Raw genomic sequence first — 16796 nt, 5'->3', positions numbered from 1 at the left:
AAATTACTACCAACCTACCTACCCTAATTTTGAAAGCCATGTTGTCGGGAACAGCACAATTTTTTTAGCCTAATGAAAAATATCTTGACTTTTTTGTGCAGAAAATATGATACTGCATCAATTTTTTGTTTAATATTGGTGCAAGTTGCTATCTTATACTGAGTTTGCATAGAGAAAGAGAAAAAGATTATGATTTGATCATGCTTTGTGTATAAACTACAGATTCCATTATGATTAGTACACTTTTCAAAACAAACCTTCAATTTGTGTGGGATTGTTTACGAAGCAGGATCTTTGAGTTCAAGTGATGGAGACAGAGGCGTCGACTGTATTTCTTCAAACTTTATTACTATAGCTACGATGAACTACTGCTACAATAACATAATGTATCAGTGGGTGGATAAGTGACGACCAGATCCAGTGGTGAGCGATGTGCTCTGAGTATACGCATACAGATACACTATGCTGTACATAAACATATACTAAAGTAAAGTGGCTAATTCAGGCTGTCATATAGCCGGTTTTGGCGGGAAAGTAAGAAGTGTCTTTGATTTTGATTGGTTAGAGATGAGTCACACGTCAGAAAGAATTAAAACTATGTGTAAACACAGGATATTGGAAGGAACTGAAGAGATTACAATCTGTCTTCATTGTCAAGGAATTAAGAAGTAGCTATCTTTGTATAACGTTTCTCGACATTCTCCCGCCCGACAGAAAATGTATCAAGTCTAAAATTCGAAAAATCATCGTAAACTAAAACTCGAGAAAAATGCAAAATTGAAAGTAATCGAAATACTGAGTAAAATGACTAGATATCATATGGTGAGTATATATGAGTATATAGGGTCCATTAAATAGTGTCCAATATATATTGTCCGATATATAGAGTTCACTTAGTGTTCAGGTCTTGTATCCCACAACGTGCAATGGCTGCTGCTGTACGTGTAGAACGTCGTTGACCTTTACTAGGGTCAGGCAGAATTGTGTCCGTATCATTGTTGCTTGGTAACAATGTAGAAGTGTCTGCCTTCACTTCGAGGGGATAAAGTTTCACAATAGGACGATTAGTGAGTCCGGTCGTAGTCTTGATTTCCGCAGATCGTATCATTCCATCTTTTCCGTAGTTTAATTTCTCCACGATGGCTAATGGCCAATGCATTCGTCGTTCAGTGTCACTGTGAACTAGAACAACATCTCCGACCTTGATTTTGTTGTTGGTAGTTCCGTTCAATTTGTGATGTTCACGTAAAGCAGGTAGATATTCTGAAATCCATCGACGCCAGAATTGTTTCTTGTAATTGAGCAATGCGTACGTACCGTTTGTTCAAGCTGATGCTATTTCCATAAGTTGGGTCCGAAAGTTCGTCGTCGTCGTATAGTGGGTGTGGCACGCCTGTAAGTGGCCGTCCCTGCAGAAGGTGAGACGGTGATAGGGGCGTCGTGTCTTCAGAATCCGTGTACAAGTAGGTGAGAGTCGGTCGTTCAACATGGTTTCAATCTCTGTAACAATAGTGTTCAATTCGTCGAATGTAACGAAGGCGCGACCGAGTACTTTCTTTATCGCGTTTTTAGTCAGTCCGATCATGCGCTCCCAGAAACCTCCGAACCAAGGGGCGCGTTTAGGTATGAAGGACCATTGTACGCGTCGATTAGCTAAATAGCGTTTCACATCTGGCGCGTAGAATAATTTCCGTATTTCATCCGCGGCGGATAAATAAGTAGAGGCGTTGTCCGAAATCATCTTCGAGGGTAGCGAGCGTCTTGCTGCGAATCGTCGGAAGGCGAGTAGAAATGATCCCGTAGATAGATCAGGTACCAGTTCGATGTGAACGGCGCGAGTCATGGCACAGGTAAAACATATGTAGGCTTTTGTTTCCTTACCGTTAGGCGATTTAACGAATAGTGCTCCAAAGAAATCAACTCCAGTAATTGCGAAGGAGGGGCGTCGTTTACGCGATACGATTGCAGTGGAGCTTGTATCGGTATTTGATATGGTTTGCCGCTCGTTTTCCGACAGGTGACGCATTTTCTTAGCAATTTTTTCACGGTCTGGCGAATCTTGGCTATCCAGAAGCGTCGTCGAATGTAGGTTACCGTTGTCTGTAATCCAGAGTGAAGTGCGCGTGCGTGTGCGTTCAAAATTACGAGATCGGTGAACCGATGAGCTGGGGGTAGTAGAATTGGGAATTTTGTCACAAAGTCCAGGGGAGCATTGTGTAGCCTCCCCCCACAACGTAGAATGCCGTTTTTATCGGTAATTACTGCTTAGCACGTCTTCTTCTTGTTATCGCGTATTTTCTTTGCGATGTCGGCGAATACTTGTCTTTGTACATCTTTAATCCACTCTATCTCAGCGCGATTGAGTTCGTCAGCGGTTATCAGTCCGGTTTTGCGAGTTGCCCTTTGTTTTAGGTTTGAGATAAAACGCAGGACTAATGCGGTTACGCGAAGTAACTTTGTGAGACCGCTATATCTGTTGACGTCTATGATTAATTGAATTTCGTTTACAGAAGGTTTGCTTCTGTCATCACTAGGCTTATTGTAATCCTCAGTGAGGGTGCCGACATCCTCCTCAGTAGATACATGATATGTTGAGCTGTCAAACACGGGACAGATAGGCCAATCACCTTGTTTTAGCCAGGGTGGGCCTTGCCACCAGAGATTGGATTTCTCTAACCAGTCCGGGTCAGCTCCAAATTGGAGACGCTATACCATAATATTTCCCCCTCTCATTAGCCAATCAGCGGCCAGCGCGCCATCAGTAAAAATTGTATTTCCTGGCAACCTCCACATGCGTCCTTCGTTACGTACGCCATACTGTGTCGAACTCCCGCGCCGTATTCTGTCATAATGTCGAACAGTTCTGTGGCCACTCTGTCAAAACACAATTTCAAAATCGCGTACCAGTTTTATTCTGGCTAAGACAACCAAACCCCATATATCGCTGTGATTCCTAGACTCTGGCTTGAAGTCCTGCGAAATATAAATCGTGTACCTACACAGATCGTTCAGAATACCCCATTTGTATCGGAGATGGCAGCGATACAAATTCTACCGTATGGGGAACAGTTGTGTGGCCACTCTGTCAACACATTTTCAAAATCGCGTACCATTTTTAGTCTGCGTTTGAAAACTACAAAACAGGTATCGTTTTAAAGCTCTGACATTGCTCTTCTTTCTTGCAAAATGTTATACGCGTACCTACACAAATAACCTTTATAACAGTATTTCTAATAGAGATGACGAACATCCACAAAATGATTCTCGGTACTTGAGCGAAATCGATAAACTGGGGGTAGAAATGAATCGTCAATATTTCGAATATTTGTTCACTAATCGGACTCCTTGTTGGACATGACCTTCTGCAGAACACGTGGATTATGTTGACTGTCGAAATTCGTCGAAATTCACAAGACAAGGGCTTAATAAGCGGCCCAAAACTGCCGATCACACTTGGTGGGTAATTTGTGACCCAGCGTGACCTGTACTTTATTAATGATGTAATCTGGTCGATGATTGGCTGAATGCCGGAATACATTATCATAATAAGTCTCCAATTTTGGAGCTGACCCGGACTGCTAACTCACGGGTTGAGATTCCACGTGTCAATAAATCGGCTGGATTGTCCTTAGTTGGACAATATTTGATCGTGCATGGCACATTCTAATTTCTTTGACTCGATTTGCAACGAATACCGGAAGTTTCTTGTCTCTTCGTGTTATCCAATGTATAACGCATTGATTGTCCGACCACAGCGTACGATCTGTGATATTGACTTTGTCTTGCAAAGCGTCCTGAACGAAGCGTAGTAGTCTAGAACCGACTAATGCTGCCATAAGTTCGAGGCAGGGCAGTGATAATTCCTTGATTGGAGCGACGCGTGTTTTTGCCATGACCAAAGACGTTTGGTCACCGCGGCGAAGGTATGCGGCTGCACCGTAAGCTTTACAGCTGGCATCTGCGAATACGTGTAGTTCATGATCGGCGCTCGTATTCTCGGCGAAATAACGACGGTCGATCTTGATTTCGGTGCTCGCGTTGAAGTCCGATACTATGTGTTTCCACCGATTTGCGAGGTCGGTTTCTAGTGGTTCGTCCCAATCTAAATTTCTCTTCCATATATCTTGAATAAATGTCTTTGCTTTCACTTGAACGGGTGAAAGATATCCGAGGGGGTCAAATAAACTTGCGGTTACTTGTGTGACTTCGCGCTTTGTCGCGAGATAGTCCGATTTCTTCACATCCTTTTTCTTAGCGTAAGCGAGTTGATCAGAGTCCGTTAACCAGCGCATTCCGAGAACACCCACGTTGGTGTTCGTTTCCAGCGTTTGTCCTTAGCTGCCAATTTGCGTATTTCATCATTGTTCGATGACCACGAGCGAAGGTTAAATCCAGCGGATTTCATGAGAGAGTTTGCGTCAGTGTAGTATTTCGTAGCTTCCGTAGTATTGTTAACACCAGAGATGACATTATCAACATAGATATTATCTTTAAGATCAGCGGCGATTGGAGTGTTATTGTTTGACTCCAAGTGTGTTTTGACAACTGCGTTCAATATGAAGGGTGAACAGACCGCGCCAAAGAGAACGGTTTTAAAACGATAAACTTTGAACGGGCTCTCAGGGTCGCTTGGGTCAGATAACCAGAGAAATTTTGTGAATTTCCGGTCATTTTGTCAAGACGTACATTGAGAAATGCTTTCTCGATGTCACTGCTGAGCGCGATGTCATGCACTCGAAATCTGAGTAGAATTGATGAGAGATCGTTAAGAAGTGGCGGTCCAGTCTGTAAACAGTCATTTAGACTAGGTGAATCTGATTGTCTGCAGCTGCAGTCATATACAACACGAATGGGTGTCGTCGTCGAGTCTTTCTTTACTGAGCGATGGGAAGATAATGTCCGTTAGTTTTATCATCGTCGTCGACTTCCTCGATAAAGTCGCGAGACTGTTGGTCAATTAAGATGTTGTTGTATACTTTCAACAAATCTGACGTTAACTGACGCACCATAGCGCGTGTGCGTTTCTCAGTAATATGATAATTGGTCGGCAATGGCGGGTGGTCGACCTTCCATGGTAACTTAGCAACGTATTTTCCGTCTTCAACTCGTAAATGCGTATCACGATATAATTCGAATTCGCTTACCTCAGTGTCCTTTGCGTTTACTTGGTCTCTTATTCCGATTGTTTCCAAGTCCCAGTAGTTTTGAAGTTTCATTTCCTCTTCAACTGTAGTCGTAGCGATGTGTAGAGTGGTCGCGTCGGCGTTTGGCGCGTTTCGTATACCAGTGCGTCCCGACAATAAGTATCCACCGAATTTAGATAGGACGGCGGTCGGGCCTGGTCCCCGTACAATGTCATCTTCGATAAAGTCCCAGTAATAATCAGTTCCGATTAATAGCGATATCTCGAATGATTCGGCATCAGAGGGTGGGTGCGCTAATTTTAAACCCTTTATGTGAGGTAAATTCAATACGGAACGTGAAATTTTGTTTTTCACGCTGATTGATTTCTCCGGAACGATTAGCGCGCTCATTGACTTCGGACCGTCGCGTGTCTGAAGTGCGAATGTTACCATTTCAAACGATCTGGCGTTAGCAGTTTTGTCACCGAATCTCTTTAATCCGTATACGTCCGAGGTTTGTGGCTTCATATCTAGCTTCGTTACTAGATCCCGTGTAATGAAGGAAATGTCCGAACCTTCATCGAACAATACCGTAGCGTTGATAGTATTTGGACCGTAAGGGGAGAACCATTTGATTTCTGGGGGGGTATGGAGGATTTTGAGAAAAAAAAATTGTCACCAGGTGAGAAAGAAGAAAAAAATTGATCCTGTCATGGCCTGAGAAACAATAGCGTCAATGACACTGTAGCTCCCATCCTGGACTATTTAGTGTTTTTGTTCTCTGGTCAGATATTTGAACATGTGTGAAAGGGATAAGTGCATGAAGTGAAAATACTTAAATGAAATGTACTGGAGACAGTGAAATATGTTTAATGTAATTATTCAGAATATAAAATGGAAAAATACAGAATTAGATATATCGAATACTGTGATACAACCATTAACTCAACAAGTCATTTACAATGACATAGTCCCCACTTGTAATAGGAGTATTAGTCTTGATGAGGCAGGAAAATGTGGTCATTAAGAAGTATCACTGGAGTGTATATGTTGAGATCTATGGGTACATAGGTCAATGTCGCTGTTCCCAATTTGAAACACATGAGGCATGTCTAAGTTATGGTTCTAAATCGGGAAAAAAGATCAGACCTCTAGCAGTATTGGCCAGCCAAGAAATACATATGCGCATTATAAATGAGGACATCTTAAGGTCTAATATCCTATCAAAATTGGAGGGTATAGAACTTGTGGTTACTGAAATATGCATATATATGTATAATCAAGGTCAAAGGTCATCGAGGTCACATGACATTTTGAAAAAAAAATTATATTGCTAATTAATCCCTATATGCCAAAAAATCAGATCTCTAGCTCTATTCGCTTGCCCAGAATTAGATGTGTACATAATTAATGAGGTAAAGCGTGTGTTGTCATAAGGTCTCCCATCCTACTAAATACAAAGGACATAGCACTTGTGGTTACTTATTTATTGACATAAACATATATTTTAGGTAAAAGGTCATCGAGGTCACATGACATTTGGTCCAAAAATTTCTCTCCTATAGTTATCCCTATATACCAAAAATCAGACATCCAGCTCTATTGGCTCGCTCAAAATGAGATATGCGCATAATTATTGAGGTACAGTATGTGGCGTCATAAGGTGTCCAATCATACCAAACATGAAGGGTGTAGCACTTGTGGTTACCGAGTTATGGACAAATATGTATATTTGAGGTCAAAGGTCACCAAGGTCACGTGACATTTTGTCAAAAAAATTGTTTTGCTAAATTATCCCTATATACCAAAAATCAGACCTCTAGCTCTATTGGCTCGCTCAAAATTACATATGTGCATAATTAATGAGGTACAATATGTGGCGTCATAAGCTGTCCCATCATACCATACATGAAGGGTGTAGCACTTGTGGTTACTGAGTTATGGACAAATATGTATATTTGAGGTCAAAGGTCACCGAGGTCACGTGACATTTTGTCAAAAAAATTGTATTGCTAAGTTATCCCTATATACCAAAAATCAGACCTCTAGCTCTATTGGCTCGCTCAAAATTAGATATGCGCATAATTAATGAGGTACAATATGTGGCGTCATAAGCTGTCCCATCATACCATACATGAAGGCTGTAGCACTTGTGGTTACTGAGTTATGGACAAATATGTATATTTGAGGTCAAAGGTCACCGAGGTCACGTGACATTTTGTCAAAAAAATTGTTTTGCTAAATTATCCCTATATACCAAAAATCAGACCTCTAGCTCTATTGGCTCGCTCAAAATTACATATGTGCATAATTAATGAGGTACAATATGTGGCGTCATAAGGTGTCCCATCATACCATACATGAAGGCTGTAGCACTTGTGGTTACTGAGTTATGGACAAATATGTATATTTGAGGTCAAAGGTCACCGAGGTCACGTGACATTTTCTCAAAAAATTGTTTTGCTAAGTTATCCCTACATACCAAAATCAGACCTCTAGCTCTATTGGCTCGCTCAAAATTAGATATGTGCATAATTAATGAGGTACAATATGTGGCGTCATAAGCTGTCCCATCATACCATATATGAAGGGTGGTAGAGTTATGGACAAATATGTATATTTGAGATCAAAGGTCATCAAGGTCACATGACATTTTGTCAAAATATCCGAGATATCTGCGTGAACGGATGGACTCACGGATGGACGAACAGACGGATATGACCCAATCTATAAGCTCACTGGACTTCATCCATGGGGACTAAAAATTGTGTCACTGCATCCTTTTTGCAATATGAATACGATGAGAAACTAAATTTTTATTTTACGTGGCCTTATAGATGGGAGTCTATGGAGATCTGCCTTATACATGGGAGTCTATGGACGTGTAAACTAAAAATATGCAAATTTCACCACGATTTGCCCAAATTTGGGAAAGGTCACTCCTATGCACTTCCATACCAAGTTTCAAATCAAGCGGACTTGTGGTTTCAGAGCAGGAGATTTTTTGACCAAAAATGGGAGAAAATTACAAAAAATTCATGAAAAATAGCAAGTCCAAGATACTGACCCAAGATGTGCACAATCATTTCATGTCAGCCCAAAGTACTTACATGCTAATTTTTCATGTAATCTGCTCAGTGGTTATTGAGTTTTTTCAATTTGACTGTTTTTACATTTTTTCACTTAATTTGCATATTTTTGGCAATGACAACTTCATTTGAACAAAATCTCATCTACAGCCCATCATCCATGTATACACCAAATATCAAGATGAAATGTACAGCGGTTTTGGAGTTTTTGATGTTGACGGACAGACATACAGACATACAGACATACAGACATACATACATACATACATACATACATACATACATACATACATACATACAGACATTTCCCTAGCCTATAAAAATAGCTTCCATTGCCATATATACATATGGCTATGGAAGCTAAAAAAAATTGTCATAACAGACAGAAGAGAAAAAAAATTGTCACAATGCACCAGAAATAAGCAAAGTTTGGAAACTTTATTCTCATGTATTCTTTGCCGGCGCGCCGCCAAAGGCGGCACAAATGTTTTACCACAAGCAATTCTTATGTTTCTTTTCCCAGCACTTATGATATAAGCATGCACTACATAGGTCTACTTTACACCTCAGTACACTCAATGTTTTCCTTCCCTTTTCTGACCCAAGAAATCATATTTCAGGATTTCTGTTGCAATATCTCAATGGCATAGGCACTATCTAAAGGGGACTATTTGACTTCTGTAAATTGTGAAAATTTAAAACACAAGACAGGAGTCAATAAACTAGTGTTAAAACCAATATATTATTTTCTCAATATAAATTTGTTAGAAAGATGTACCTTGACAATGAAAAATTGAGGAACAACAAATATAATGAAATACAATGTGTGAGCCTTGTTTTTCTGACCACAAACACCGGATCGCAAACATACCATATTCAGGCTTTTCATTAGAAGCTGGCAGCTGGAGAAATGACACAAGAAGGTCACAGATTTTCCGTTTCTGTATATTCATTTGTCTTCAGTCTCTGGCAAACAGAACTGTTTTTCACAAATTGTATTGTCATTGTTTGGTTGTTGAATATTGTGACTCAAACACTGATCATGCAAAAAATGTAAAAAATATCAGTGTTCAATGTCATTTTCAAACAGTTTTACCGAGTGCAAAATAAACTGAAACTCCTCTCAGATTGCACCATTAAACACATCAATTTCTCAAAATTTCCAATACGAGAGGGGAACCCCCCTCTCGTGCTCTCCCCTTGGGGTATTCTAACAGTTTCACTTAGTAAACAAATTTAAAAAACTCTCAGATTGCACCAGACTGCACCATTGCACACATCAATATCTTAAAAATTTCCATGCAAGATAGGGGAAAGCCCCTGTGACACGTTCCCCCTAAGCCTCTCTCATGTTCTCCCCCTGTACTTTCAAATTCTGCCTGGTCAGATATCCTAGTGAAAACCCTGTCATAATATCCATCCAAATTAAACAATATACTACATTACTATATGATTAGATACTGCGTGATCTTTTATATCATTATTTTATTGTGACTTTGAATTTCATTTTGATGTGTTCACCTTTTTTGAACCATCATGAGATAACTGATGATAATCTAGCAGGGTACATCAGGAATTGAAAGGTCTTTACTGTTGCTGTATTTTGTAAATTTTACAATTACATGTATTGTTATTTAACTTTTCTAAGTAGGGGATCGGTCAAAATTTCAGAGTTAGAATGGGAGGTTACTCAAATTCATCATGGTTGGCGAAGGGGGGGGGGGGTCACTCGAAATTTCGGAGTTTCAGGCCGTAAATAATGACGGCTCCCTTATATACAACACATTACAAACTTGATGACCCCAAAAAAAAAAATTGCACTGCTACTCCATTTGGAAAAAAATTGATGCAGGTCTGACAGTAGAAAAAAAAAATTGCTGTCACTCTGACAGGAAAAAAAAATTTGCTCCCATACCCTCTTCCTCCATACCCCCCCCCCAGAAATCAAATGGTTCTCCCCTAAGTGATTGGAACTTCGGCAGTTTTGTGTATGCCTGGCTCCATTTTCCGTTTACCTGAGTTACTCTCCGTTCTCGCGAAATTTACTCCAATCTGCGTGACAGGTTAAGTAGATGAGGTAGGCTTGTCGTCGCCTCTATTTCCCGTAGCGTGCGTTTGAGTGTCCGTAACCTGATTGTTGGGACTTGGTCCCGTCGTAGCGTGACTCGATTCCGTGGTACACAGCGAGGTGTGATGCTTTCTCCCGCAGCGAAAGCATTTCCCTTTCGATTTACAGTCTCCGACTTTGTGTTTCCCGAGGCAGTTGAAACACAATTTATCCCTTTTAACGATTTCGTGGCGTTTGCTTCGATCGGTTACTACCGTACAGTCGTTGTGGAAGTGTGGTCCCTTGCAGTACGCGCAAGTTTTCGGCTTTTTCGGTTTCGATACATGGCGGCTTTTTGCGTTCGTCTCGGCGTTCGCGAAGAAGGTCGCGGTAGCTATTGGCGTTTCCGTAGATTCGGTTTCTTCGTCCACGTAAAGTATGTGTCTCCATAGTGCGTCGCGAAGTTCGTCGATTTCCCAGCTTTTGTCTCCGTAATGTTCGTTGAATACAGCGATTATCTTTTTCGGTAGTTTTATCCAGATCGCCCTTTCTAACATAACAGCGTATTTGTCAACAGTAATGTCGAGGTTTTCTAGCTCGCGAATGTGGTTCTCTATATCATCGTAGAATTTTCTCAGACTTGTGCGATCGTAATTTGGCTTCGGCATAGTTAATAGCGAATCTATGTGCGCGTGGATTATTTTGTGTCTTTGTCCGTAACGCTTTTTAAGCGCATTAATGGCGCGTTGGTAATTAGAGTCCGAAATACTCAAACCAGCGACTAAGTTCGCGGCTTCGCCCGTTAATTGACCGCGCAGATAATGAAATTTCTAAATGGGTTCTAGCGTAGTATCATTATCGACCATGGACTTGAAGCTATCGTAGAAAGTCATCCATTGATGAACGTCGCCACTGAACGTAGGTAGTTGAAGTTTTGGTAGACTTACCGTCTTGTGAGGTGCTGAGACGGGCGGTGTGCCAGCTTGCCTGAAGGTTGAACTTGGGATTGCTTCGATGGGTTCATTCTCCTTCTCTCCGATGAAACGCTTGATTCTGAATATCTTCTCGTGTGTCTCTTCGTTGAATTGCTGGAGGTCGGCAGATATGTCGTCGATGTCTCGTTAGTGATGATCGAACTGTCGAGTTTTTGTATCTCTTCGTACGTTTCCTCTACTCTTGCCAGTATCATCTCCAGTACCAACAGTTGTTCGGGGTCGCCCTGAAACGCAGACATTGTGGTTTCGGCTTTCTTGAGTTGGTTCGTCACTATTCCGCGGTAGACTCCTCGTGTCCTCTTCAGGTTGGTCGTAGCTGGGGTAGCCATGTCCCCTAAGTGGGGATCGGTCAAAATTTCAGAGTTAGAATGGGAGGTTACTCAAATTCATCATGGTTGGCGAGGGGGGGGGGTCACTCGAAATTTCGGAGTTTTTAGGCCGTAAATAATGACGGCTCCCTTATGTACAATGCATTACAAACTTGATGACCAATAAAAAATTTGCGCTGCTACTCCATTTGGAAAAAAATTGATGCAGGTCTGACAGTAGAAAAAAAAATTTGCTGTCACTCTGACAGGAAAAAAAATTTGCTCCCATACCCTCTTCCTCCATACCCCCCCCCCCAGAAATCAATGGTTCTCCCCTAAGTGATTGGAACTTCGGCAGTTTTGTGTATGCCTGGCTCCATTTTCCGTTTACCTGAGTTACTCTCCGTTCTCGCGAAATTTACTCCAATCTGCGTGACAGGTTGAGTAGATGAGGTAGGCTTGTCGTCGCCTCTATTTCCCGTAGCGTGCGTTTGAGTGTCCGTAACCTGATTGTTGGGACTTGGTCCCGTCGTAGCGTGACTCGATTCCGTGGTACACAGCGAGGTGTGATGCTTTCTCCCGCAGCGAAAGCATTTCCCTTTCGATTTACAATCTCCGACTTTGTGTTTCCCGAGGCAGTTGAAACACAATTTATCCCTTTTAACGATTTCGTGGCGTTTGCTTCGATCGGTTACTACCGTACAGTCGTTGTGAAGTGTGGTCCCTTGCAGTACGCGCAAGTTTTCGGCTTTTTCGGTTTCGATACATGGCGGCTTTTTGCGTTCGTCTCGGCGTTCGCGAAGAAGGTCGCGGTAGCTATTGGCGTTCCGTAGATTCGGTTTCTTCGTCCACGTAAAGTATGTGTCTCCATAGTGCGTCGCGAAGTTCGTCGATTTCCCAGCTTTTGTCTCCGTAATGTTCGTTGAATACAGCGATTATCTTTTTCGGTAGTTTTATCCAGATCGCCCTTTCTAACATAACAGCGTATTTGTCAACAGTAATGTCGAGGTTTTCTAGCTCGCGAATGTGGTTCTCTATATTATCGTAGAATTTTCTCAGACTTGTGCGATCGTAATTTGGCTTCGGCATAGTTAAAAGCGAATCTATGTGCGCGTGAATTATTTTGTGTCTTTGTCCGTAACGCTTTTTAAGCGCATTAATGGCGCGTTGGTAATTAGAGTCCGAAATACTCAAACCAGCGACTACGTTCGCGGCTTCGCCCTTTAATTGACCGCGCAGATAATGAAATTTCTAAATGGGTTCTAGCGCAGTATCACTATCGACCATGGACTTGAAGCTATCGTAGAAAGTCATCCATTGATGAACGTCGCCACTGAACGTAGGTAGTTGAAGTTTTGGTAGACTTACCGTCTTGTGAGGTGCTGAGACGGGCGGTGTGCGAGCTTGCCTGAAGGTTGAACTTGGGGTTGCTTCGATGGGTTTGTTCTCCTTCTCTCCGATGAAACGCTTGATTCTGAATATCTTCTCGTGTGTCTCTTCGTTGAATTGCTGGAGGTCGGCAGATATGTCGTCGATGTCTCGTTAGTGATGATCGAACTGTCGAGTTTTTGTATCTCTTCGTACGTTTCCTCTACTCTACTCTTGCCAGTATCATCTCCAGTATGAACAGTTGTTCGGGGTCGCCCTGAAACGCAGACATTGTGGTTTCGGCTTTCTTGAGTTGGTTCGTCACTATTCCGCGGTAGACTCCTCGTGTCCTCTTCAGGTTGGTCGTAGCTGGGGTAGCCATTTCCTCTGCTTTTGCTGACTTCGATTTTGCTTTCTTCTTTGAACTCATCCTGGTCTCGGCACCAAAAACAATGTGTGGGATTGTTTACGAAGCAGGATCTTTTGAGTTCAAGTGATGGAGACAGAGGCGTCGACTGTATTTCTTCAAACTTTATTACTACAGCTACGATGAACTACTGCTACAATAATATAATGTATCAGTGGGTGGATAAGTGACGACCAGATCCAGTGGTGAGCGATGCGCTCTGAGTATACGCATACATATACACTAAGCTGTACATAAACATATACTAAAGTAAAGTGGCTAATTCAGGCTGTGATATAGCCGGTTTTGGCGGGAAAGTAAGAAGCGTCTTTGACTTTGATTGGTTAGAGATGAGTCACACGTCAGAAAGAATTAAAACTATGTGTAAACACAGGATATTGGAAGGAACTGAAGAGATTACAATCTGTCTTCATTGTCAAGGAATTAAGAAGTAGCTATCTTTGTATAACGTTTCTCGACACAATTTGCAAACATCCAAACTATAATTTAATGATGCAATTTGCAGCTCGAATGATGCTTTAGAAATACTTTCACTTCGCAAATATCCGATATCTCTGCTATATATCTCTGATATATCAAGGTTACGCGCCCGAATGGGCGCGCAGAAATGTGACATTATGAGACAATTCGCTGTTGATATGATGCTTTGCAAAAGAGACTTTCATTTTGTAAACAACCAGATATCTGTGGTATATATCTCTAATGCTTAGTTGTGTGCTCAAAGGGCACAAAAAATCGAAACTGAGTGATGCTATTTGTGGACGGTATGATGCATTTTATGCAAGTATGACCCGTGGCGTAATTCAAAACACACTGACCCCCCCTTCCATTGGGCATGTCAAAAACATCACCAAAGTAAAGAACCAGGTGATTCGCCCCCCCCCCCCCCCCCCGCCCGATAAATCCGTCGCAGGCCCAGGATGAAGGAACTGACAACTCCCCTTGTGCCAATTAGGGAGCGTTCAGTTATATGGTCGGGGTGGGGCGGCAAATTCTTCCTGTGCATCAGTCAAAATAAGTGAACCCTCTACCCATTACACCAAAAAAATGATGACCCCTTTGAAGATGACAAAATTTTCATGACATCCCCTCCACATAACTTGAGTAAAGCTGCACACACAAACACCTCTGGAGGGGGCGATAGAATAAAAGAAGATTCTCAGATTTTTCAAATTACCCTACTTACAAACTCACAAGGTGATAAATGTTTAAATTTCCCTTCTGACTTGCTATAATTTTGAAAGTACCCCTCAAAGGGATTGGACAGAAATTACAGTTGGATCGCAATATTTTTGCGCAAAAGCGTGTGCGTACAAAGTTTGATATTTGGTTTGAATTGATAATCAGCTGTTGATAATGTAAATTCACTACACATGGTTTTCTATGAGTAAACTATGTAATACTTTTTCAATACAAAAGTATATCTATGCATCTATAGATATTTGATAAGTGACATAAATGTACTTAGTTGGAATAGGGTTGTTACAACTGGTGTGTGGACAAAAAATTTAACTTTAGAATTTCACCAATAATGTTCGTCGACTATACACGGGAGGCTATGATAAAATTGTGAATAATTTTTTTCCAATAAAAAACTTGCTCTACTTGTGCATATACTGACGTAAAATAATTAACATACTTGTACTTGATTATAATGTGATGGTTAAAGGTGCACATTATGTGTACAAGAAATCTGATTTTGGAATTTCACTAAAAATTTCATCCACTAAAATGGGAGTCTATGAGGAAATTATGAATAATTTTTTTCCAATACAAATATTGGTAAACTTGTGTATTTATGTTCTGTTGATTAGACTTGGGTGGTGACAAATTGATGCGTTCGCCTGAAATTGGATTTTGACATTTCACCGAAATGTAGATTCACTGTAAATGGTAGTCTATTAGAAAACTATGAATAACTTTTTCAATGCAAAAATAGGTTATGACATTTCACCGAAATGTAGATTCACTGTAAATGGTAGTCTATTAGAAAACTATGAATAACTTTTTCAATGCAAAAATAGGTTAATCTGTGTATTTGTGTGCTCTCTATTATTAATATTAATGTACTTGATTAGACTAGGGTGGTTACAAATGGTATGTGTGCAAGAAATTGGATTTTAGAATTTCACTGAAATATTGATTAACTATACATGGTAGTCTATGAGGAAACTATGAATATTTTTTCCAATACAAAACTATCTTAATCTGTATATATATATAGACGTTTGATAATTCATTTTAAAGTAGTTAGACTAGGATGGTTAAAGTTGTTATGTATGCAGGAAATTGGATTTTGGACTTTCACCGAAATGCTAATTCACTATACATTGGAGTCTATGAGAAAACTATGAATAATATTTTACAATGCTAAACTGAATTAATTTGTTCCTTTATAGATGTTTGATATTGATACAAATGTACTTGAATCAAAAAGGGTATTTGAAATTTTAGATGTTGACAACAATTGTGATATTGGAATTTCACCTAAAAGTATAATTTCACTTTCGTAGTACTAGTAGTCTACAGGTAACTGTTAAATAATTTCCCTGACAAAACTTGCTATATCTCTTATTTGTAAGTAATATGAATTGCTCATTGCCCTCGTTGAGCTCGATTTACAATAAGACAAGCCTCAGAGTTGCCAATTCAAGATGTTCATGTGACAGATAATTATCCTTTTGTTCAGATTTACAGTTAAATGACATCAGAAAATGAAATCATGCAGCTGATCATTTTTATCTTCCAGAATATTTCTGAACACTGAAACTGCTTTTTGACGAGACGGATTCTTATGAAAATTATCTGACCCCTCTGAGCTGTTTGAAAAATAAATCTTTGCAGATTTCAAATTAAGATGACCACACTGGATCTTGACGGCCCACCCCTGGTCGTAATAACTGAACTCTCCCTTATGTGGTGGCGTTAGAGTATCGAAATGTTGAATCGTACTTGATTGAGACGTTCAAAATATGACTTTTCTACTGTAGCGATATCTTATTGCTAGTTTGTAGTTTGACTTTCAACGAAGAGATGTCGTACATCAAAGAGGGGTTCAAAAATTCGACTTTTATAGTTCGTTTAGGTAGCTAAAAATAAGTGCTCGTTTTGAGTTTTATACTATTGAAAAAGTCAGCTTTACTCAAATATTCCATAGTAACACAACGATTTAAATATTCGTTGTATATCAACAAAGTCTGAACTGCTTGTTTCAGACGAGTTTGAGTATCAATATGATCGATATTTCAAAACCTGACAGTAAATTCCTACTTAATCCTGCAGGGAATGAACATAGGACACACACACAATGACATTTTACTCGACCATCAAATCACATGGCAGATGTCGTCGATTCCATTATCATAATTATCATGACAATGCTCTATTGTTTGTGTCAGAATATGGTTTACCCGGAGAATCTTATACATACCAATTAACG

General features: G+C 40.5%; 1 protein-coding gene and 1 long non-coding RNA gene across 2 annotated transcripts in view; one reads left to right on the top strand and one right to left on the bottom strand.

Annotated features, from left to right (window-relative positions):
• LOC139127247 (uncharacterized) overlaps nucleotides 1-16796 on the top strand; it is a 236651-nt gene that overhangs the window by 208141 nt on the left and 11714 nt on the right. The gene's annotated exons all lie outside the window — the stretch shown is intronic.
• On the bottom strand, nucleotides 328-5860 carry LOC139127329 (uncharacterized). The gene is made up of 2 exons (XR_011550976.1): nucleotides 3577-5860; nucleotides 328-2670 (listed from the first exon to the last, which is right to left on the bottom strand). It is a non-coding gene; the product is annotated as an uncharacterized lncRNA (long non-coding RNA).

This window comes from Ptychodera flava, unplaced genomic scaffold (genome assembly GCF_041260155.1).
Source record: "Ptychodera flava strain L36383 unplaced genomic scaffold, AS_Pfla_20210202 Scaffold_30__1_contigs__length_3116999_pilon, whole genome shotgun sequence".
NCBI classification, from domain to species: domain Eukaryota; kingdom Metazoa; phylum Hemichordata; class Enteropneusta; family Ptychoderidae; genus Ptychodera; species Ptychodera flava.
This window is presented reverse-complemented; position numbering and strand designations above follow the sequence as displayed.